Source organism: Saimiri boliviensis, chromosome 1 (genome assembly GCF_048565385.1).
Source record: "Saimiri boliviensis isolate mSaiBol1 chromosome 1, mSaiBol1.pri, whole genome shotgun sequence".
NCBI lineage: Eukaryota > Metazoa > Chordata > Mammalia > Primates > Cebidae > Saimiri > Saimiri boliviensis.
The window spans coordinates 283,646,359-283,669,074 of NC_133449.1; the positions used below are offsets into that span (position 1 = coordinate 283,646,359).

At 36.1% G+C, this 22,716-nt stretch overlaps 1 long non-coding RNA gene across 1 annotated transcript in view; it reads right to left on the reverse strand.

Annotated features, from left to right (window-relative positions):
* Nucleotides 1-902: 902 nt before the first annotated feature.
* Nucleotides 903-22,716, reverse strand: part of LOC141581472 (uncharacterized) — a 162,956-nt gene continuing 141,142 nt past the window's right edge. Inside the window, exons 6-11 of the long non-coding RNA XR_012514126.1 lie at nucleotides 22,011-22,098; nucleotides 17,422-17,539; nucleotides 12,009-13,354; nucleotides 10,877-10,926; nucleotides 1,575-1,651; nucleotides 903-1,329 (exon numbers count right to left, since the gene is read on the reverse strand). This is a non-coding gene — a long non-coding RNA (uncharacterized LOC141581472). The remainder of the gene's footprint in view (nucleotides 1,330-1,574; nucleotides 1,652-10,876; nucleotides 10,927-12,008; nucleotides 13,355-17,421; nucleotides 17,540-22,010; nucleotides 22,099-22,716) is intronic.

Below are 22,716 nucleotides of genomic sequence, written 5' to 3' on the forward strand. Positions count from 1 at the left end.
AGGCAGGAGAATCGCTTGAATGCAGGAGGTGGAGATTGCAGTGAGCCAAGATCTCACCACTGCACACCAACCTGACAACAGAGCTGGACTCTGTTTCAAAAAAAAAAAGAAAGAAGAAAAGAAAGAAAGAAAATCGTTGATTTGTTCAAGCAGGATACTATGTGATATTAACTTCTCACTTCTGTTTCATGGTTAATCCATAGGGATAATAGAATAAAGTATCAAATCTGTGTTAAAGCACCTCTAAGTAAAATGCCAGGAGAAAGTACTTTAAATTGTGCAATATCAACACTGTATCCTTATCAACCTTGTTCTTACTTATCCTAAAAATTCACTAAATCTTTCAACTTGAAAACTCTTCACCAATTAATCTGAGTAGCTTAACACTACAAAACATTACAAGATTAATTCTCTTGCACACATTATCTGATATAGGTGAGGTGATGTGATGGGTCAGTCCTTTTCTATGTATGGACTATCCATATATTGCTTGTGGAAATATATATGAAACAGATGTTTTGGGAAACAGTTGACAGTTTCTTATAAAGATACTTTTTTCATGAGTTTAAGAAAGAAAACTCCTAGCAATGACTCAAGAAAATGCGTAACAAAAAGATTTGTCCACAAAAAGACTTTTTTTATATGATGTCCATAGAAGTTCTGTTTATAATGGTCAAATTTGGAAACAAATCAAATATTTATCAAATAATCAATGAATTATCCATACAGTGGAATACAGAACTCCACAATAAAGAGGAATATACTACAGACACGTATAAAAATAGGAATGAATCACAAAACAATTATGCTAAATAAATAAGAAAAGACAACTACAAAAGACTATATGCTTTTTGATTTTATTAAATTAAATTCTAGAAAAGGCAAAAAAAAATATAGTGACAGCTGATTAGTGCTGCCTGGGGCCATGGAAAAGGGAAGAGACAGATTGCAAAGTAGAACATGGAAACTCTTTCAAATGAAGCAAACATTCTATATGTTGATAGTTGTGATGGGTACAAGGGTGTTGATGCTGAATTTTACACTTCAAGTCTTTGAGGCTGAGGTACAGTGTCTCACACCTGTAATCCCAGCACTTTGGGAGGCCACGGTGGACTAATCACTTGAGCTCAAGAGTTTGAGATCAATCTGGGTAACACGGCAAAACTTTGTCTCTACAAAAAATACAAAAATTAGACAGGCATGGTGGTGCACACCTGTAGTCTAGCTACTCAGGAAGCTGAGGTGGGAGAATGACTTGAGTTGAGGCGAGAGGTTGCAATGAACTGAAATCATGCCACTGCACTCCAGCCTGGGCAACAGAGCGAGACCCTGTCAAGAAAAATAAAAATTAAAAAAAAAAAAAATCCTTGAATTTAGATGTGGAAAGTCTCAAAGGATAGACAGATTTTAATTTGTTTTTCCATTCTAAAAGACTACATAGCCCTAGACATGTAGACTCAGGAAACAAGATGAACATAGAATTGAGCCTAAGCACTTTGTTCCCCAAACTAGCAAACAGATAAGAAACAGTTTCCACACACATGGCATGGGGACAACAGCTGGGAAAGAAGTACCTTATCTTGAGAGCATCCTGCAGTGGGGACAATCAGATACTGTTTCACTGGTGGCTCCTTCAGACCAATTTCTGAGCCTTTGAAAGAAGAGCAGAAGAATAAAGAAATTGAGAAAGTGGTGACGTTCTAGAGTTGTAACTGGACGGGTAAAGAAAAAAGTATTATGTTATTACAGAATCCTTTTCTTCCAATCTGGTGGAAGCAAACATCTATTAAAGTATATTCACTGACTTTTTATTTTTGAGATGGAGACGGAGTTTTATTCTATCACCCAAGATGGAGTGCAGTGGTACGATCTCGGCTCACTGTAATTTCCGACTCCTGGGTTCAAGCAATTCTCCTACCTCAGCCTCTCAAGTAGCTTGGAGTACAGGTGAGTGCCACCACATCCAGCTAATTTTTGCAGTTTTAGTCAAGAAAGGGTTTCACCATGTTGGCCAGACTGGCATTGAACTTTTGACTTCAGGTGATCGGCCCGCCTCGGCCTCCCAAAGTACTGGGATTACAGGCATGAGCCACCATGCCCAGCCTAACGATTTTTTAAATTATAAAATGATGATATTACTTTTAACATCGAAAACACGAATTATATTAAAGTTTAATTACTGCAGTGACTATAACAGCAGGATGCAGTTATAGGCAAGAATTTTGCCTACTCAGCAGGTTTTGTTTTCCTGGGGAATAAAATCTCACATCTCAATTGTTCTGAATAAATACTTCAGGGGTGCTATAGTGTCATCTTTTAGTGATTGATGCAATCAATGTTTCTTCCTAATGTTTCCAATTAAGGTAAGTTGTCATCCAGATGTCAGAGCTGTCTCTAGGGTACAATTCTGAATATGTTTTTCAAGCAACTTTAAAAAACTTTACGGTGTTTTATAAAGAAAGAAAAATGTGGCAATTATTTTTAAATTATGAAATAATAAGTAATTATATTCAGAGATGATATATAGAAGGCATTTTAAAAAGTTTTTTATTTCAATAGTTTTGGGGGAATAGATGGTTTCTCGTTACATAAGTAAGTTCTTCAGTGGTGATTTGTGAGATTTTGGTGTACTCATCAACTGAGTATTATATACCGTGCCCAGTGTATCATCTGTTATCACTCACCCTGGTGTCCCCAAAGCCCACTGTATCATTCTTCTGCCTTTGTGTCCTTATAGCTTAGCTCCCACTTACAAGTGAGAACATATGGTATTTGATTTTCTATTCCTTCATTATGATAAGGGTCACCAACTCCATCCAGGTTACTGTGAATGCCATTATTTTGTTTCTTTTATGGCCAAGTACCATTCCATGCATATATATATATAATATTTTCCTTATCCACTCATTGGTTGATGGCCATTTAGGCTGGTTCTATATTTTTGCAATTGTGAATTGTGCCACTACAAACGTGTGTGCAAGTGTCTTTTTCATATGCATGTCTTAGGTAAGATAAATTTTCGTTCTGCATGTAAAATTACCTAATATTGGCCAGTTGTGGTGGCTCATGCCTGTAATCCAACACTTTGGGAGGCTGAAGCAGGCAGATCATGAGGTCAGGAGTTTGATACCTGCCTGGCCAGCAGGGTGAAACCCCGTCTCTACTAAAAATATAAAAATCAGCCAAGCATGGTGGTACACACCTGTAATCCCAGCTACTCAGGAAGCTGAAATAGAATTGCTTGACCCCTGGGGACAGAGGTTGCAGTGAGCTGAGATTGCACCACTGCACTCCAGCCTGGGTGACAGTGTGAGACTCCACCTCAAAAAACAAACAAAAAATTACCTAATATTTTCATTAGAATAATAACAAAATAAATCTAACCCTTAAAGGTTATTAATTTTTTCAATAAACTTTTATTTTAGCTTTAGAGGTACATATGAAGGTTCGTTACATAGGTAAACTCACGTCATGGGGATTTGTTGTACAGATTATTTCATCACCCAGATACAAAGCCCAGTACCCAGTAACTATTGGGTTATTTTCTGCTCTTCTCTCTCCTCTCACCCTCCACTCTCAAGTAGACCCCAGTGTCTATTGTTCCCTTCTTTGTGTTCATATGTTCTCATCAGTTAGCTTCCACTTATAAGTGAGAATATACAGTATTTGGTTTTCTGTTCCTGTGTTATTTTGCTAAGGAAAATAGCCTCCAGCTCCATCCGTGTTCCCAAAAAAAAGACATAATCTTATTCTTTTTTTTGGCTACATAGTATTCCATGGTGTATATGTACCATATTTTCTTTGACGGGCATTTAGGTTGATTCCATGTCTTTGCTATTATAGTGCTGCAATGAACGTTCACATGCATGTGCCTTTATGGTAGAATGACTTATATTCCTCTGATGATATATCTAGTAATGGGATAGCTGGGTGGAATAGTAGTTCTGCTTTTAGCTTTTTGAGGAATTACCATATTGCTTTCCACAATGGTTGAACTAACTTACACTCCCAGTAGGGTATAATAGTTTCTTTTTCTCTGCAATCTCACCTGTTATTTTTTGGCATCTGTTATTTTTTGGCTTTTTAACAGCCACTCTGACTGGTGTGAGATGGTATCTTGTTGTGGTTTTGATTTGCTTCTCTAATGATCAGTGATATTGAGCTTTTTTTTTATGGTTGTTGGCTGCATGTATGCCTTCTTTAGAAAAGTGTCTATTCATATCCTATGCCCACTTTTTAATGGGGTTGTTTTTCTCTTACAAATTTGTTTACGTTCTTTATAGATGCTGGATATTAGAGACCTTTATCAGATGCATAGTTTGCAAATATTTTCTCTCATTTTGTAGGTTGTCTATTTACTCTGTTGATAGTTTCCTTTGCTGTGCAGAAGCTCTTAAGTTTAATTTGATCCCATTTGTCAAGTTTTCCTTTTGTTGTGACTGGTTTTGGTGTCTTTGTCATGAAATCTTTTTCAGTACCTGTGTCCAAAAGTATTAACTATGTAAGAGGTTATTAATATGTTGTCCTTGAATCTCTTAAAATAGGTTGGAAAGCTATATATATGAACAGACTTTTCCCAGATGAAAGAATTTGAGCATTGAAGATGATATTTGAGTCTTGAAGGTGTCCATGACCTAAAGGCCAGCAGTACTTGCTAATAACAAAATGAGAAACTACTTTAAGTGTCATCTTTATTTATATCAATCAACATTTTGTGTCTTAATGCTAAAATCATCTGGAACATTGCCTGAAATGTAAGTGTTACTTTGAATTTAAACCTATTTATTGGTCCCAATAATAAAATATATAATAATAACAGCAAATATTTTATAGTAACCACCATCTGCCAGACAATGTCCTAAGTATTTCATACATAGGCTCTCAGCTACCTGCTGCGATAACCTTATGGACTAGGTATATCATCATCACGCTTCACAGATGAGGACATTAGCATTTAAGTGACTTGCCAAGATGAAGCAGCTAGCAGGTGTCACAGTGGTAGTGTTAGTGCCAGGATTCAAACCCTTGCTCAAGAAGCTGCTTTGAACCAGCACATACAGTTGTCTTGTAAACCATGTACACTTTCAAAGTATTCCTTTCAAAAATTCATTCTATGAAAAGCTTACATCTGTTTTTTTAATCAATTTGGTCATCAGAATGCAATTTACTTGGGTTAACATCAAAACAGGTATTATCACTTATACTGCCAAGCATTCTCAGCTTCAGTAATCAACTCTCATGTTGAAAAAACTTTTAAATATTTATTTATATTGGTTTTTCAATGTATCTTCTGTTAGGAATAATGGAATGAAGCGATTCTTTATATGACTCTCCTACTGCTTTGCATTGTAGTATAGCCGTAGGATAATCTGGAATGATCTTTTCTTTTGGTAGTAAGTTACACATTTGTGAACAAGGTAATCACTATGTAAAGTTCTTCTATAATTTTTACCATGTCTTTATTAAATTGTTGTTATTTTTCATTTGTTCTGTAAGAGCCACATTATTTAATTTCCCTTAGACTTAGCTTGATAATGACTATATCCTTGAACTGATGATGGTATTTTAAGGATAAGGCAGCTATTTTAGAGCTGCAAATGCCATCATGTGCAATGAGAAAAGCTTTGGCCAATATTAATATTCATAGAACTGGTATCCTTCTATAGTAGAAGCTGAAGTATTCCTTCCTCTATAAAATTGTTTCATATGTTAAGTATTTTCTTATACAATGGTAATATAGTATGTAACTAAGGAATGTTTTCTGCTTCCTACATAAAAAGACTTAAAAGATTTTTACTTTACATTTTCATTGTCTGAAAGATAAGTTATAACATCTTGAGGCTTGCCTTGTGTTTGAGACATCATAGAGATTATTTCTTATCATTGAGCAAGATGCAGTATTTTATAGAGCTTGAATTGATAGAGAATTTGGAATTTTGTCTCAATTTTTTTCATCATCATTTTATTTTATATTTTTAAACATTCCTCATTTTTTTCTTTTTTTAAATTATACTTTAAGTTCTGGGGTACATATGCAGATCATGCAGGACTGTTACATGGGTACACACGTGCCATGGTGGTTTGCTGCATCCATCCCCCCAACACCTACCTTAGGTATTCCTTTTAATGTTATCTCTCCCCATATTTCGTCTATAGTTGTTTGCTAAATTGGTTTCATATTTCTTACCATTAGCATGATACTGCATCAACCAAATGTTTTTTACTCTGCTATTTATATGTCAATCTTCCTATTAGACCGAATTTAAATTCAGAGACTGAAATGTGTTGTCTATTTCTTCCTGACCACATTCCAGGTTACAGGACAGTGACTGCCACACAGTAAGTGCCCATTAGTTAGAAACTGAGTGTCTTAGGAAGACTGTAGATAGAATTTTATCAGAATTCATACTATGAAAAGATTACTTGGGTGAAGGGGTGAAAGAGGACAGGTTTTAGAAAATGAGAAAAAGCCTCGTTGTAGAAAATAGCATTTGTGTTATGCTTCAAATGGTGAACGGGACATTTGTGGAATAAAATGCTAGAAAATGGACTTGAGAGGAAATGTTGAATATAGATAAATAATCTAGAAAGAGTATGTAAGAAAGAAGAATTATTCCTATTCATCTAGAATAGCAGGAAGAATGTGAAAGGCAAAAAAGGTCAAGTCCATACTTTAAAACACTCTGGTGTTTAACAGTTAGGATTTATTTTGTAGGTAATGTAGTAACTGTATTTGCATATTGCATAAGCATAAATGAAAAACCATTAAAGTACTAGTCTAGAGTTTTTTTTAATTTGAAAGGAGGATAATTAAAACAGCATCTAACAGAATGCCTTGCACACAGCAGGAACACAATGTATTTTTGTTGAACAATGAATGAATGAATAAGCTGTATTTCAGAAAAATATTTTTTGCAGAATGTGGAGGTCAGAAGGAAAGTTGAGAGAGTGTTAACAATAGTTTAAGCCGGATTCTGTCTTCATCCTAAAGGAGGTAATAGCAAAATGGGCTACACATTTTTAGTGATCAGCATGAGTCAATTCCCATCAACATAAGGTGTTACAGCATACTTCTGTGGTCTGAATGTTGGTGACCTTCTCCTCAGATTCGTATGTTGGAACCTAATACTCATCATGATACCATTACGAGGTGGAGGCTTTTGGAAAGTGACTAATTCATAATGTTCCAACCACATGAATGGGATTACTACCCTTATAAGAGATAAGTAAACAACCCTTTCTTGTGCAATATGAGTCCTCAACAGCAAGGCGCCATTTGTGGGGCACAGAGTGAGCTTTTACCAGACACAAAATCTGCTGCCTTGATCTTGACATCCTCAGCTTCCAGAACTGTGAGCAATACATTTCTGCTGCTTATAAATTACCCTATCTAAGGCTTTTTTTTTTTTTTTTTTGGCAATCCAAATGAACTAAGACACAGTCTAAACTAACTAAGATGCAAGGATTACCCAACAAAAGTGTATATTACTGGGCTTGCAAAATTATGGAACAGGTATTAACTGCAACCATGTGTAAAAATGTTCATCGCTGTCTGGCCCGTAAAATCTATATCACATATGATGAATGGGAATGTATTTAATTGACTTACTCCCTTTTCATCTTTTCAGACATGCAATGCTTATACATAAGAGGGATATAATTACTACATACCGTTTTGGTCTTTTTTAACTTTACTGAAAACATCTCTTCAAAAGAATTTAGATACAATTTCAATATAATAATTGTGTGTGGATAGGATCGATAGGCTAGAATAATTAGCCATTCTATTCTATCGATTTACCAGAAATAAGTTGCATTCATATTCTTTGTTATTTATGTTTGACAGATTACCAAGTTAGTTGGATTAGGAACGAATTCACTTATCACTTCTGAGTTAATGAACTGGAGAAACATTTTCCTCTTTATGATTTTAAGTCTTTCTGTCTAATCACTATTTTCTAATAAGTTAATTTTTATACTTGGCAACATAATGATTAGGACAATACCTTTCCATATCTTTGTCCTTTATTTTTGCACAGAGGTCAATAATTCAGAAATATGATCTCTTACTCAGACCTTCAAACTTCTCCCATGATAGGAAGTTTTACCATTATTATTCATGTTGTATCCATAGTCAGGGTTAATAAATGAAAAAAGATTATATAGAGATTCCATATATCTATTCTACAGTTTCCTAGGACTTAGTTCTCCTCATTCTTTAACTGAATTTGCATAAGTTTAACAGTCTTCTTCTTTGGCTCCCTGTGCTCATTAGCTTTCATAACTAAGGCACAAGAATCAAGTAGATGATAGAGAGCATTGCCTCTGAAGCCAAGTCTTCTGGCTTACTATTTTGTTTCTGCTATTTTCTACTTCTGGAATCTTAAGCCATTTCTAGACCTCCTAGGATCTCAGTTTCCTTACCTCTAAAAAGTGGATTACAATAGGACCCTTCTCATAAGGTTTTCATGCAATTAAATGAGTTCACACACACGAAGAGCCAACAATGATGCTCTGTGCTTACCGTTAACCATGACTCTGAGACTCATCTATCATCAATGTTTTATCTCATTTTTGTTCATTTTCTCAGATATTTCTTATACTTTCATTCTTCCAGGTTTTACTTTCATGCTAATAATTCTCAAAGCATTTTTCTAACACGACCCCATAGATTTGCTACAATCCATATTTCTACCGAGAATATCTTGACTGAATTCCAAAATTTAATATGCTTATAGTTGGCAAATTATTCCTAACCCGTTATGAACCTTCCCTATTTCACCGTTTGTGTTGCTACCACTAAGTGTTTGATTGTTGGTTTAGAAACGTAAAGTCATTCCCTCATGCATTATATTAAATCTTATATTTATTCTTCCCTCAAATATCTTCCTATTTTCTATTTTTATATTTGCCTTTAATTAATCCTCTCCTCTTCTCTCCTTGCACCATTTTATGACTAAATTTGTGAAATCACCTTCTAAAGCTTAGCTTGTTTTCAATTCTATTTCTACTTTTTGTTACCTTTCATTACATCATTAGGTAAATCATTCTATAAAATAATTATTTAAAAACCTCCTTTGGTTGACAATGTATAATAGCTTATTACCATCTAATCCTAAAACTCAGTCTAGCATTAAAAGGCATTTCCTGATTAACCACGATTTATCTACCAGTTTTATTATCTTCTTTCGCTGGTAAGATTTTTCCTTCATTGTTGCATATGTTTTATGTTACCCAGAGAGCTTGTTATAATGCAGACCCTTGACCCTTCCTCAGAGATTCTTATCATTATATAGATCTAAGAAGCCTGCATTTCCAAACATCAAAACAATTCACTCCGTAACAGGTTATCTGTGAACCACTATTTGAGAAATACTGTTTGGGATTCTGCTTTAAAGATTTTTTTTTAAATCCTGAAATATAGTATTGCCAGGGAAATTCCACAAGTTAGTAAGAATTTACTCAAGATAACAAACCTCAACATGGAATGATATGTAAGTATTGTGAAATTATAAATAAAAATGTTAAACATATAAAAATTTTGCCATGCTGAAAAGAGAATTGAAGTTGGAAGTCTTAATTGTGTCATCACTAACTTTGTAAACATCACGAATCATTGAAACTCTCTAAGTTATAGTCTATTAGTTAATAAATAGTCTGCCTGCAACATAAAATTGTTAAGAAGATCATATAAGAAAAAAATACATAAAATGTTATCAAAATCGCAATTTACAATAAAACGAATTGTTTTTATGATACTGGTGTTTTGAACCCCAAAGAATTTTTGAACATACAGAGTTCAGATTACAAACTCCTAAGAAGTTTATATTGAATTTTATTCAAATACATATCATTATTTAAAAATACATAGTTAATAAGTCTAGCTTCTTGTTTATATACATGGAGACAAACTACAGGGAACATTAGAGCTGTAAGGATTATCATATTTCTAGGTATTATGAAGAATTATAACTAAAACAATAATTAAATATCCTCTTTAACATTCAGTCTTAGTGTCTATATTGAATTTTCCTTATAAGGATGCCTGTTTATTTAGTAAAAAGGACTATATACTTTAAGCCAATCTGGTAAAAACATCAGAAAATAACTTGGAATGCACAGATTTAATTGTTCTTAGATAATTTGATTTCCAGTACAAATAATTTGAGTCAGGCTTCACTGGGAAGTAAGATTATCTTACATTTAGAAGAAAATATTGAAGAAAGCCAAATCTTCTCTCCAACTGGACGTTGTTGTGGACTTTAAAAATCTGACTCTGTGCCTGGAAACTTTAATAGAGTCTTGGAGTGTTGTTAAACTGAAACCTGAAAGAGTGACTATTTATTATGCAAAAGCCAGTTATAAAAGCTGCACTCCATTACCAGGTAAGTCAATTACACTTTCAAAGTAACTTTCAGATTTCTCAACTGTTCCTCCTAAAATTAATTTTAAAATATAATCATTTTGTCACTGTGATTTTAAAATTTTATTAGTATGTCATTTTGTCCTTAATAAAATAACCTATAAATTATTGATATTTATACTTAATTGCAAATAAAGAACTCCACAATAAGTTAAATTTAATTTCCAGTTATAAAATTAATTGTAAGCATTTTATTTTTCTTAGGCCATATTTATTTGTTTATTCAATATATAATGTATTATATGTCCTTGGTACCAAGTATCATTTTGGGTGGTAACAAACATGTCCCAGGCCTAGGAACTGTTATATTCAAATAGGAAATAATTAATATTAAAAATGCTTGTATTCTAATAAGATATTTAGTTTGAACAATACCAAATGCTATGAATATTTATAGCATTTTACTTACTTTAACATCCTTGGAATAGTATTCTTAATAAAGTCTTCACTTACCTCCTATTTTTCATCTTCAAAATGTTTTTCTTCATTTATCTTCCCCCAGCCTCAATATCACATGCAGTTAACAAAAAAATCAGAAACAAAATGGTTAACAGTTTATCCCCAGGCACTGACAGGAATGTGTTTTATGATGTTACACAGAAATTGTCATGCACTTAGAACATTCTACAAGCAAAATAGCAAGCTAGCCTAAGATTATAATCTATTTTTTCTGTATTATTTAAAAATATATTTATAAATATAAATATCAGCTATTTAAAACATATTTAAATTAAGATACTGAAAACACTATTTAAAAAATATTGCACAGCTAAAGAGGCAAGAATCATCAAAATCCAAATATTTATTTCATGAAAAAAATAATCCACATAAGATCTAAATACTTATAAATAAATGTCTTAAATGTAATTTTGAGTGTCAAATATCCTTAAAAGATTTGTCCCCAAGCATTTTATGAGATTGTGTAATTCAATGATATTGCAATAGTCCATAGCAATGAAAGAGAAATGAGTTATACTACAATTCACTTGAACTCTTTAGTTAGAAAGCATAACAATGTAAAATAATATTAGAAACTAAAACTGCAATGATTGAAATCAAACTGTCATCTACTTTAAAAGTTAGAAAACGTGGTATATATCATGTAGTTTTCCCATGACCTGTGGTGCCCTACGTTTGATTAAACATTGGCATTCTCTTCCTCATCAGCAGTACCTTCGAGTAACTACACAGATTTTGTATGCATGAAGAGGCAGATAAAAATTTAGTGTAAAAATCAAGTTTATGACTGTGATATGACCAAAGGAAGGACAAAAGAGAAAAAAATAGGAAATTTCGAATTCCGTTATTAATGTAGGACAGTTCTGATAAACATGGATTCTCTATAAATGTTTTCAAGAAATCTAATTTTTCATACTACTTGGTGACAGGAGAGTCTCAAACCATATTCGGGAAAGAGAGACACAGTAAAACTGTAATCCCATGCTTTGGAAATTAAACTGTTTAAGTGTGAATTTTTGTCTGATAACTTACCTGTCATGTGACCTTGAACAGTTTACACAACCTCAAAGTACTAAATCTACTTCATGGAGAAGAAGAAAATGAGATATATTGTATTTTTAGTCACCTTTATATCCAATGCATCTTTAATCACTCTCCCTTTGGAAAAAACTATACATTCCCAGCATGTTGAACTCAGGCATGACCACGTGACCTGTTATGACCAATGAAATGTATATGAAAATGGCAGATGTATCATTTTTAAATCAGAGGAGCAGTCCAAGCTTCTCAGGGGCTGTGTCCCTCTCCCACAATGTCCCCCTTCCCTCTTCTGCCCATGTCCTTCAAAAGACATGGAGTGGAGCCTCAGTAAGCTCATCTTGGATACACAGCATAAGAGAGAAACCTTTGTTGATGAGCCACTGATATGTACCAGTTGTCTGTTAGCCTGGCTGCAGCTTAACCTGGTTTACCATGGTTGAGATGGGAGTATTCACTGGTGTTGATACCGAACCCTGATGCATGCAATACAGAACTGGAAGGGATTGACTATAGAATAGAGATAACAATGGAAAATAAATTGATGGAAAAATCTTATTTGAATAACAATAATATATTGTTTCCATGCAATCAAGCATTGCATTGTTAAGGTTTGCTTTTATATCTCTATTTCTCCATATTGTCATTGTTCTTTTCTCATTATATATTTCCATCTTTTATGAGTAAAAGATGCCAAATCATTTTTAGATGTTCTTCATCCTGTTTTAATGTTTCTTAAAGCTGTTTTTAAAACATGGGAATGAATGTGATATTCATATAGCCAAGAAATGCGATAGCCACTGAAGAATCAAAAACAATTTGTTATTTTAATTAAAGTCATTAAAATCTAGTTGTTAATGATATTAAATCTTTTATAGATTCTTTATAGAGTTTAATAGGGATAGAGGGACAAATCATTGAATAAATAGTACTTTTGTCAAAGATATAATAGGTACTAAAATCATTTAAATGATACATCTTAATTTTACCTGTTCCTTAAAACTATACTTGTACAAATTTCTAAATGTTTGCATTCCTGTATAACAGTTCTACAAGGAATATATTCATTATCTATATTAACAACCAAGAAGTTTTGGGCAATGGCTATGAGCCAGAATATTGGTACCATACAGATTCCAAATGTCTCTTAAATAGGATTCAAAATCTTGACAGGAAAGAATAACAAATAGCCACTGATATCCCAGATATCAGCGAAATTGGCTACGGAACATTTTTTATACCAGTAAGTAGAAAATCATATGGTTAAGAATGATAAGTGTGAAGTAAAATACCAGAGTATCTTCATGGATCTTCATGTTCATATTTCTTTCAGCATTTCAGATCAAGTCTTGCTAGCCCAGTGCTTACTTTTGCTCCCACTCATAATGTGTAATCCATTCAGTTTCCCAAATACTGCTCCCCTTATATGCATGACTGGAGAGGAAAGGGAATAAATGTAAAGCCTGTTAAGAGAGGCAATCAGAAATTCCAACTGGCTTGGAATAGGGAGGGCAAGTTTCTTACTGGAGCTTGAACACTATGTCCAACTGGCAGAGCACAAATTGTGGAGATGAGAAGGGAACTGAAATCAGAATGTCTGAGAAAGAAGTCTGGATGGTTTGCCAATGGAGGTAATTGCAAATCAGGACCTGAGGTAAATAAACTAAACTTAGGGAATTAGTGTCAAAGGGATAAACACAGAGCACAGTGTGTTAGATTAGTCATGACTGATCAAAACTAGATTTTATCTACCTACTTTAATATCTGAAATGAAAGAAAACATCATATTGAAGGAGCCAGAGAGTGAAAATGTTATCATTCCCAGTATAAGCCTTCCCTAGATCTAGCAGAATATCCTTTCATCTTATCTATCTGGTCTTTTACTCCTCTTTTTTACTTGCCCCTTTAAATCACATTGTAGATAAACTCAGCTTTTTCTTTCTCCTGTACTCTTGACCAAACTTAGTTCAGCCCGGAGGAGACAGTATGCCATTTCCTCCAATGCTCTCCTAAGGAAGATCTGCTGTGTTGTTGGCTGCAGTGGCAAAAAGGTAAATAGCCCCACTACTTCCCAATGATAGTTTCCTTAGTGCCGACTAATATGTTTAGGTTTTGTGTCCTTACCCAAATTTCTTTCTGAATTGTAAACAATAGATGCTGAAGAAGACCTGGCGGAAGTCATTGGATTATGGGGGTGGCTTCCTCTATGCTGTTCCTGTGATAGTGGGTGAATTCTCACAAGATCTGATGGTTTTATAAATGGTAGTTTTTCCTGTGTTCTCATACACTCGTTCTCTCCTGTCATCTTGTGCAGAAGGATGTGTTTGCTAACTCTTCTGCCATGATTATAAGTTTTCTGAGGCCTCCCCAGCCATGCAGAACTGTGTGTCAATTAAACCTCTTTCCTTTATAAATTACCCAGTCTCAGGTATTTCTTTACAGCAGTGCGAAAATGAACTAATACACCATTTGTTTCCTTCTTTTTCTGGTCCCAGTGAATTCAGATAAGGCACGTGTATTGGACATCATAAAAAGTGTGATGATTTTGAAAAGAAAATGCAGAATGTTACTGGATCCTTTACCAAATATATTTTTACCCAATCTAGGAGATTTAAAAAGGTGACCCTTGAAGTGTCATGTCAGCTGGGAGATATAGAATGAGGAGGAGCTGGCTATGAGAATAGAGAAAAAAAAAAAGAAGAAGAAAAATTAGGATAGCAGGAACAGTAGTGTTTTCTAATATCTTTGAAGTCTCTCACGTTTGAAAATAAGTATAAAATGAAGGATTTCCAACTATCTGAGGAAATTCATCCAATAAATGATAATGCACAATCCTAAAAAATTACCCGTGAAGAGCCTTTTAACATGAAAGGTAGAGAACAAGACTAATGAGGAGGGTAAGGGACAAAGAGAAAATGGACTGTGCATGGAAAAGAAAAATTAAAAACTAAAACAATAATAAGGGATCATGAATACTCTTAGAGAGACAAGATACTCAAACCATTTTAAAAAGAAAAAAGCATTCCATGAAAAAGAACATTCAGACAACATGTGGTCACAGCAGTGGAGAAAAAAAAAAAAAGAGCCCTGCAGGTTTGGGAGGTATAATAGGACATATAAAGGCCCCTAAAGATGTCCAAGTCCTAATCCCTGGAGCCTAAGAATTTATTAAATTACATGGCAAAGAGGAATTAAAGCTGCATAGAATTAAAATTTCTAATCAATTGACTTTAAAGATAGGTAGAGCCTCTAGGATATTCAGGTGTGCCCAATGTAATAATGTTTTTAAACATGGAAGAGGAAATTCCAATATGCAATGTGAAAATGAGTCAATGGGTGATTGCTAGCTTTAAAGATGGAAGGGAGAGGTAGATCCAAGATGGCTGATCACTAACAGCTCGGGATTGTAGCTCCCAGTGAAAACGCAAAGAACGAGAGGACGCCACACCTTCACATGAATTCTTGTTGCTCACGCACCAGGAGATTCCCAGTGGAGGAGCCCCACGGGTCACCAGCGCGACTCTTGTGACCGGTGAGGTGGTTTTGCTGGTGCCTCGGAGGTCAGTTCTTGGTGCAGAGTCAGAAAAGCACCATCAATCTTAACGCCGCTGATTTAGTCCGCACAGTGGGTTGCTCAGATTTCAGCGCTGAGAATCAATAAGTTGGACGTCCACTCAGAAACCCAATTACAAAGACGGTAATTATAAAGACCACAGATGGATGAATCTACAATGAAGGGATGAGAACAGCCAAAAAAGGCTGAGAATACCCAAGATCAGAAAGCCTCTCCCTCAGCAGGGGATCCCAGTTCCTCATCAGCAACGAAACAAGGCTTGATGGAGAACGAGTGTGTTCCAATTACAGAAGCAGGCTTCAAAATGTGGATAATAAGAAACTTCTGTGAATTAAAAGAACTTGTTCTAACACAATCTAAAGAAACTAAGAACTTTGAAAAAAGGTTTGACAAAATGTCAACAAGCATACAAAATTTAGAGAGGAAAATAAGTGAATTGATGGAACTGAAAAACACAATACGAGAACTACGTGAAGTATGCACAAGTTTTAACAGCCGAATTGATCAAGCGTAAGAAAGGATATCAGAGTTCGAAGACCAACTCAATGAAATAAAACTAGAAGACAAGATTAGAGAAAAAAGGATAAAAAGGAACGAGCAAAGTCTCCAAGAAATATGGGACTATGCGAAAAGACCTAATATATGCTTGATAGGTGTACCTGAATGTGATGAAGAGAATGAATCCAAGCTGGAAAATATGCTTCAGGATATTATTCAGGAAAATTTTCCCAACCTAGTAAGGCAAGATAATATTCAACTCCAGGTAATACAGAGAACACCACAAAGATATTCCTCAAGAAGAGCAACCCCAAGGCACGTAATCGTCAGATTCACCAGGGTTGAAATAAAAGAGAAAATACTAAGAGCAGCCAGAGAGAAAGGTCAGGTTACCCACAAAGGGAAGCCTATCAGACTTACAGCAGATCTCTCAGCAGCAACCCTAAAAGCCAGAGGAGAGTGGGGACCAATATTCAACATCCTTAAAGAAAAGAACTTTCAACCAAGAATTTCACATCCAGCCAAACTAAGCTTCGTAAGTGAAGGAAAAATAAAGTTTTTTTGTGAACAAGCAAGCACTCAGAGATTTTATCACCACCAGGCCTGCTTTACAAGAGCTTCTGAAAGAACCACTACACATAGGAACAAACAGTATCAGCCTTTCTAAAAAATACCAAAAAGTAAAGAACATCAATATAATGAAGAATTTACATCAACTAATGGGCAAAATAGCCAGCTAATATTAAATGGCAGTATTAAACTCACATATATCATTATTAATTCTAAATTTAAATTGACTAAATTCCCCAATTCAAAGACAGACAGGCAATTTGGGCAAAAAACTAAAACCCATCGGTATGCTGCATCCAGACCCATCTCACATTCAAGGATACAAAAAGACTCAAAACAAGAGATGGAGAGAGATTTACCAACCAAACAGAGAGCAAAAATAAATAAATAAAAAGCAGAAGTTACAATTTTTGCCTCTGATAAAATAGTCTTTAAAGCAACAAAGATCAAAAGAAGCAAAGAAGGACATTATATAATGATGAAAGAATCAACACAACAACAAAAAGAGTTAAAGATCCTAAATATATACGCACCCAGTACAGGAATACCCAGACATACAAGACTTATAAAGAGACTTAGACCCCCACACGATAATAGTGGGAGACTTCAACATTAATATTAGACAGATAAATGAGACAGAAAATTAACAACGCTATCCAGGACTTGAACTCAGATCTGGAACAAGTAAACATAACTAACATTTATAGAACTCTCCACTTTACACAAAATATATACTCTTATCAATACCACATCATATCAACTTAGAAGTTTAAATGAAATGTTGGTTGGCTCCTAGTTTGTTATTCTCTTCCCTCATTTTCTTTCATGTCTCCATTATTAAGGACAATTATAGGCATACCCATATTTAGACTGCATTCTAGCCTGGGCAACAAAGCAATACCCCCATTCTCTCTCCCTCTTCCTCTTTCTCTTTCTTCCTCTTCTTTATTCTTTTTCTTGTTATTCTTTTTTTCTTTCTAAAAAAAAAAAAAAAGATGGAAGGGAGTCATAAACCAAGAATACAAGCAGGAAGCCTCTAGAAACTGGAAAAAGCAAAACTATCAGTTCTCTTCTGGAGCCTGCCCTAGGGCCTCCAGAAAGGAAGGCAGCTCTACTGATGATAGTAGTGGAAGGCAAACCGGTTCCTAGGAGGGGAGGGACAGGTCCCTGGTGAGGTCCAACGTTCAAGCCAGGAATGGCCTGAAACTTTGTGGGTTGGCTGCCATTTCCAGGTGGAGTTCACAACCCAGAGTAAAAACTTCCTTGATGCCTCTTAGCCAATTAGTTGGTTATGATAGTTAATACTGAGTGTCAACTTGACTGAATTGAAGGATGCAAAGTATTGATCCTGGGTGTGTCTGTGAGGACTTTGCCAAAGGAGATTAACATCTGGGTTATTGAGCTAGGAAAGGCAGACCCATGCTTAATCTGGTTGGACACCATCTAATCAGCTGTCGCCATGGCTAGAATATAAAGCAGGCAGAAAAACTTGAAAAGGCTAGACTGGCCTAGCCTCTCAACCTACATCTTTCTTTTGTGCTGGACACTTCCTGCCCTCAAAGCTTGGACTCCAAGTTCTTCAGTTTTGGGACTTGAACTGGCTTTCCTTGCTCCTCAGACTGCAGATGGCCTATTGTGGGACCTAGTGATTATGTAAGTTAATGCTTAATAAACTCTCCTTTACATATTTATGTGTCTATATGGATATATCTTATTATTTATGTCCCTGTAGAGAACCCTGACTAATACAATGGTGTTATTTTTCCAGGCCCACCCATGGCCACGCATATATCGGTCAGCACATATTTCCTCCCAGCCATGGACCAGTCAGCCTGCACTTCCTCCATTCTGAGTCCATAAAAACCTTAGACTCAGCATGACTCAGATACTTATTGGGACTACCTGCCTGAGGATAGGAGCTTTCCATTTCACATCTCCTCTTCACTGAGAGCTGTTTTGTTGCCTTGTAAATCTCTTCTCCACTTTGCTAACCCTCCAGTTGTCTGTGTAACTTCATTCTTCCTAGACTCAGGGCAAAAACTCAGGACCCACCAAACAGTGAGTGTGAAAGGAGCTGTAACTCTTCCCTGGCTGGCTCATTGAGCTGCAGGAGGGAGCTAAAGGGTCTGTAACACTATAGCAAGGCACCTGCCCCATGTGATGGGAAGCAGTGGCAGGTCCAGGCTAGCCCAGGAACCATGGGTGGGAGCTGAGTGGGAGGTGAAAGAGCTGTAGCACAAATGAGCTGAAACACGCTCCCCTTCCTGCTCCAAGCATGCCTCCCTACTCACCAAGCTGCAGGCAATTAGGAGAAAAATGCTGCAGCCCTTTTGGGATTCCAGACCTCAGGGCTCCCCAAGCCAGGCCTCTGACATTCTGTAACATCTTCTTTGGAGCTCTGTGGTTTCTTGTATCTCCAACCTTTCAGGCACCACTGCATTCCCCTCATTCAGATGTTAGTCCTCACAGCAGGAGCCACTTGACTGTGTCTAGTTCAGCTACAGCCTCCCATGGAGCCAGAGTCTTTGCTGGTACCTGGAGCTACCCACTCTGCTGCAGCAGCCAGCATGCCCAACTGTGTGCATTGCCTGGACCCTGCATTCACTCACTTATACATCCCTTGTGGCTCCATGCCTGACTCACCCTCGGCAGGCGTGGGATCTGGGCTGGTAGTACAAGCTGAGCACAGCCTGCTGGGCCGAGGTGGCATAATAAGTCCAGCAGACGCAAGCAAAACTCAAACAGAGGTGCCACCAGCCATAGAGGTTTCTGGCTAGCCAAGCAACACCCTGAGGATCCTGTGACACTGACAACTTGATTTAGCTCACTGAGACCTGTTTCAGACTTCCAGCCTCCAGAACTGTAAGGTAATACATTTCTATTGTTTTCCACTACAAGTGAGTGATAATTTGTTATAATAGCAATAGGAAACTTACATGGAAGGTAAATTTCAAAAAAAATTTCAGAAATTAGAAAAATAAATAAATAAAAATTAATAGAGAAAAAGTAAGAAAATTAGGTGATTCCAAGAGGGCCAATATCCAAAGAACAAAAAGTGTAATTAGAAAATGAAGGAGCCGGGCGCGGTGGCTCAAGCCTGTAATCCCAGCACTTTGGGAGGCCGAGGCGGGTGGATCACAAGGTCGAGAGATCGAGACCAACCTGGTCAACATGGTGAAACCCCGTCTCTACTAAAAATACAAAAAATTAGCTGGGCATGGTGGTGCGTGCCTGTAATCTCAGCTACTCAGGAGGCTAAGGCAGGAGAATTGCCTGAACCCAGGAGGCGGAGGTTGCGGTGAGCCGAGATCGCGCCATTGCACTCCAGCCTGGGTAACAAGAGCGAAACTCCGTCTCAAAAAAAAAAAAAAAAAAAGAAAATGAAGGAGAAGAAAGAGTCAAAAAAGTTTCAAGAACATTTCTGAGAATTAACATACATGGGCTTCCGTTATTGGAATAAATGGAAGCCCTGGACTGAGAGGGCTCAACAGTCACAACAACTCACACACTCAAATGAGTGCACTTGAGAAAGTGCTGGCCAAAGTCATCTCTACAAGTCAAATGTTGCCAGGAGGAAAGCTGCCCCCACACTGTTTCAGAGCTAGAAATCTAATGTGTCCTGGTCTTTCTTATTTTATATTTATAGACCAAACAAAGATCCTGAAAAAAGACCCCAGGGAAATGCCCAGCAGAATCATACAGTAGTTCTATCTGTACTCATAAACTGATGTATAACAGCAATTTTCTATTACAGTTTAAGAGTGTCCAGGGCTCCTTCTTGAGACTAATGGTAATTACAATGTGAAAAAAGCACTCTTTACATCAGTTAAACAGTGGTGTCAGAATACAATGGACTGTTCCATTAAAAAGATTCATCTCTAACAAGAAACAATTTGCAAAACATTTATGCATATACAATTAGAGAACAAGTTACTTGTGATAGAATAAGATACTGGGTCTTTGTGTAAAAATGAATGGAGACATTGAGTGGATATGAATAAATAAATATATATATATATAATAAAATATATATGTATGTACATATATATTTTTCCATCTACAAAGATTGATGAGAGACTGCTAAAAGTGGTTTCTTCTTGAAAGCAGACCCAGGGAAATAGAGAGCAGGAGTCAGAGGTACACTTTTATTGCTCTACATATTCTTTTTCATCTATCCATTGCCTTCTCACCAAGAAATAAAAAAGTTTAAAGTGTTCTCAAAATTTAAAAACAAAAAGCAAGGAGTAATAAAGAGTCAACCTTTATTAAAGAATCAAGTAATAAAAGAGTTGAAAATAACACATTGTATTTAGTGACACAAAGGTCAGCAGCCACCATAGAAAAGAAGCAAATGGATTGAAGTCTGAGGGAGCAGAGTAGACAGGGGAGCAGGTGGGAGGTGAAGGAGTAAATACAGTGGGTATAGAAGATTTTATCTAGATGTTTGGTTGCGTAGGATAGATAAATTTGGGATTATGGGGGAGAAGTTCAAGATGTGTTTGGAAAAATAAAAGAGAGTGTTTTAAAATAGAAAGCCATGGAGAAAAAAGGAAATTGAAAATACAAAAACAGAAGTTTAGAATTCATGGCAGAAGCACATACCCCACTCTTTTAAAACTTGGTGAGACTCAGGTAAAACCTTCAAGTGAAAAAAAGATGCAAGAGCTGCAGTGCCAGGTTGAGTATAACTTACAGGATAAGTAGGGAGAGGAGGATGGCTACAGTAAAGAAAGACATTAGGAGTCAATGTCCAGAGTATGTGGAGAGAGAGAGAGAGAGAGAGAAAGTGAGAGAGACAGAGAGAAGGTTGGAATGGCAAGAGAAAAGGATACAGAAGGAAAAGAGAGATAAATCACTAAGATAATTGTAAAGCATGAAATACGACAAAACAATGCTATTATCTTAATGGAAGCATTCCACTTAAGGCAGAAACTGTCTTGGTTCATGATATGGTTTGACTGTGTCCCTACCCAAAATCTCAACTGGAATTGTAATTTCTACAATCCCCACATGTCAAGAGAGAGACTGAGTAGCGGAAGGTGGTTTCCTCCATGGAGTTTACAGGATAGTGAGTGAGTACTCATGATACCTGACGGTTTTTGAATTTGGTAGTTTCTCCTGCGTTCATTCTCCTTCCTGCCACCTTGTGAACAAGGTGTCTTGCTTCTCCTTCACCTTCCACCATAATTGTAAGTTTCCTGAGGCCTCACCAGCCATGCTGAACTGCGAGTTAAATCAGCCTCTTTACTTTATACATTACCCAATCTTGGGCAGTTCTCTATAGCAGTGTGAAACGGACTAATACAGTTTGGGTCAATAATATGGGAACTTATAGAAATAAAAGGTGAGCCCTGAGGAAAGGAGTTAGCAAACAACAAAAAAAGATTAAACTCGACTGCATTGGGAATATACCAGAATTAACAGAATAAAGAAAGAAATGGAACTGACCTGTGTAGAGGGAGAAGAATGACTCAGCAATGTGATGAAGTAGCTAAAATGAGTTTGAGAGTTAAGAATGCCTCATCTAAAATCAAACCTAGGGAAAGAAAGAAGAAGGTGACTTAAATTAGATCTACATAAAATGCCAACCACAGTGCTTGGCTCATGGAAAGCTATCAACAAATGTAGCTATTATTATGGAGATCTAAATGTAATGAAATGATAGGATTCAATTTTGAGGTTTTTTGTTTTTCTTTTTGTATTTACAGCTTGGATTTAAGCTAGTAAAGACAAGGAAATATCTTTTGGTTAATAAAAAGCAAGGAACTGCTGAATAACAAATAATAAATATTTCATCTTCAATTTTAGACCTATTTTGCCGCAGGGCTAAGTGCTAATATCTTTGGTATCATCAAATATCCAATCTATTGACCACACGATCAATCCTTAGCAATTACTTTTAACCTGTCATCCAAACAAAATAGCTGAGCCTTATGCCTAGTTTTAGACCTAGCACAAAACAGGAACATCATCGTCTATCCTTAAAATAAACCACTTCCATAAAACAGATGCTTAGAGTCAGAGTTGATCATGAGAAACTAAATTTTCTGGTAATACGCTGACATTTTGAGATGATATTAGGCTTTTAACAAGTCATGAGATAGCATTTTGGAAACAAATTGCTGTATTTTAAGGAGCAGAGAAATCACAGAGG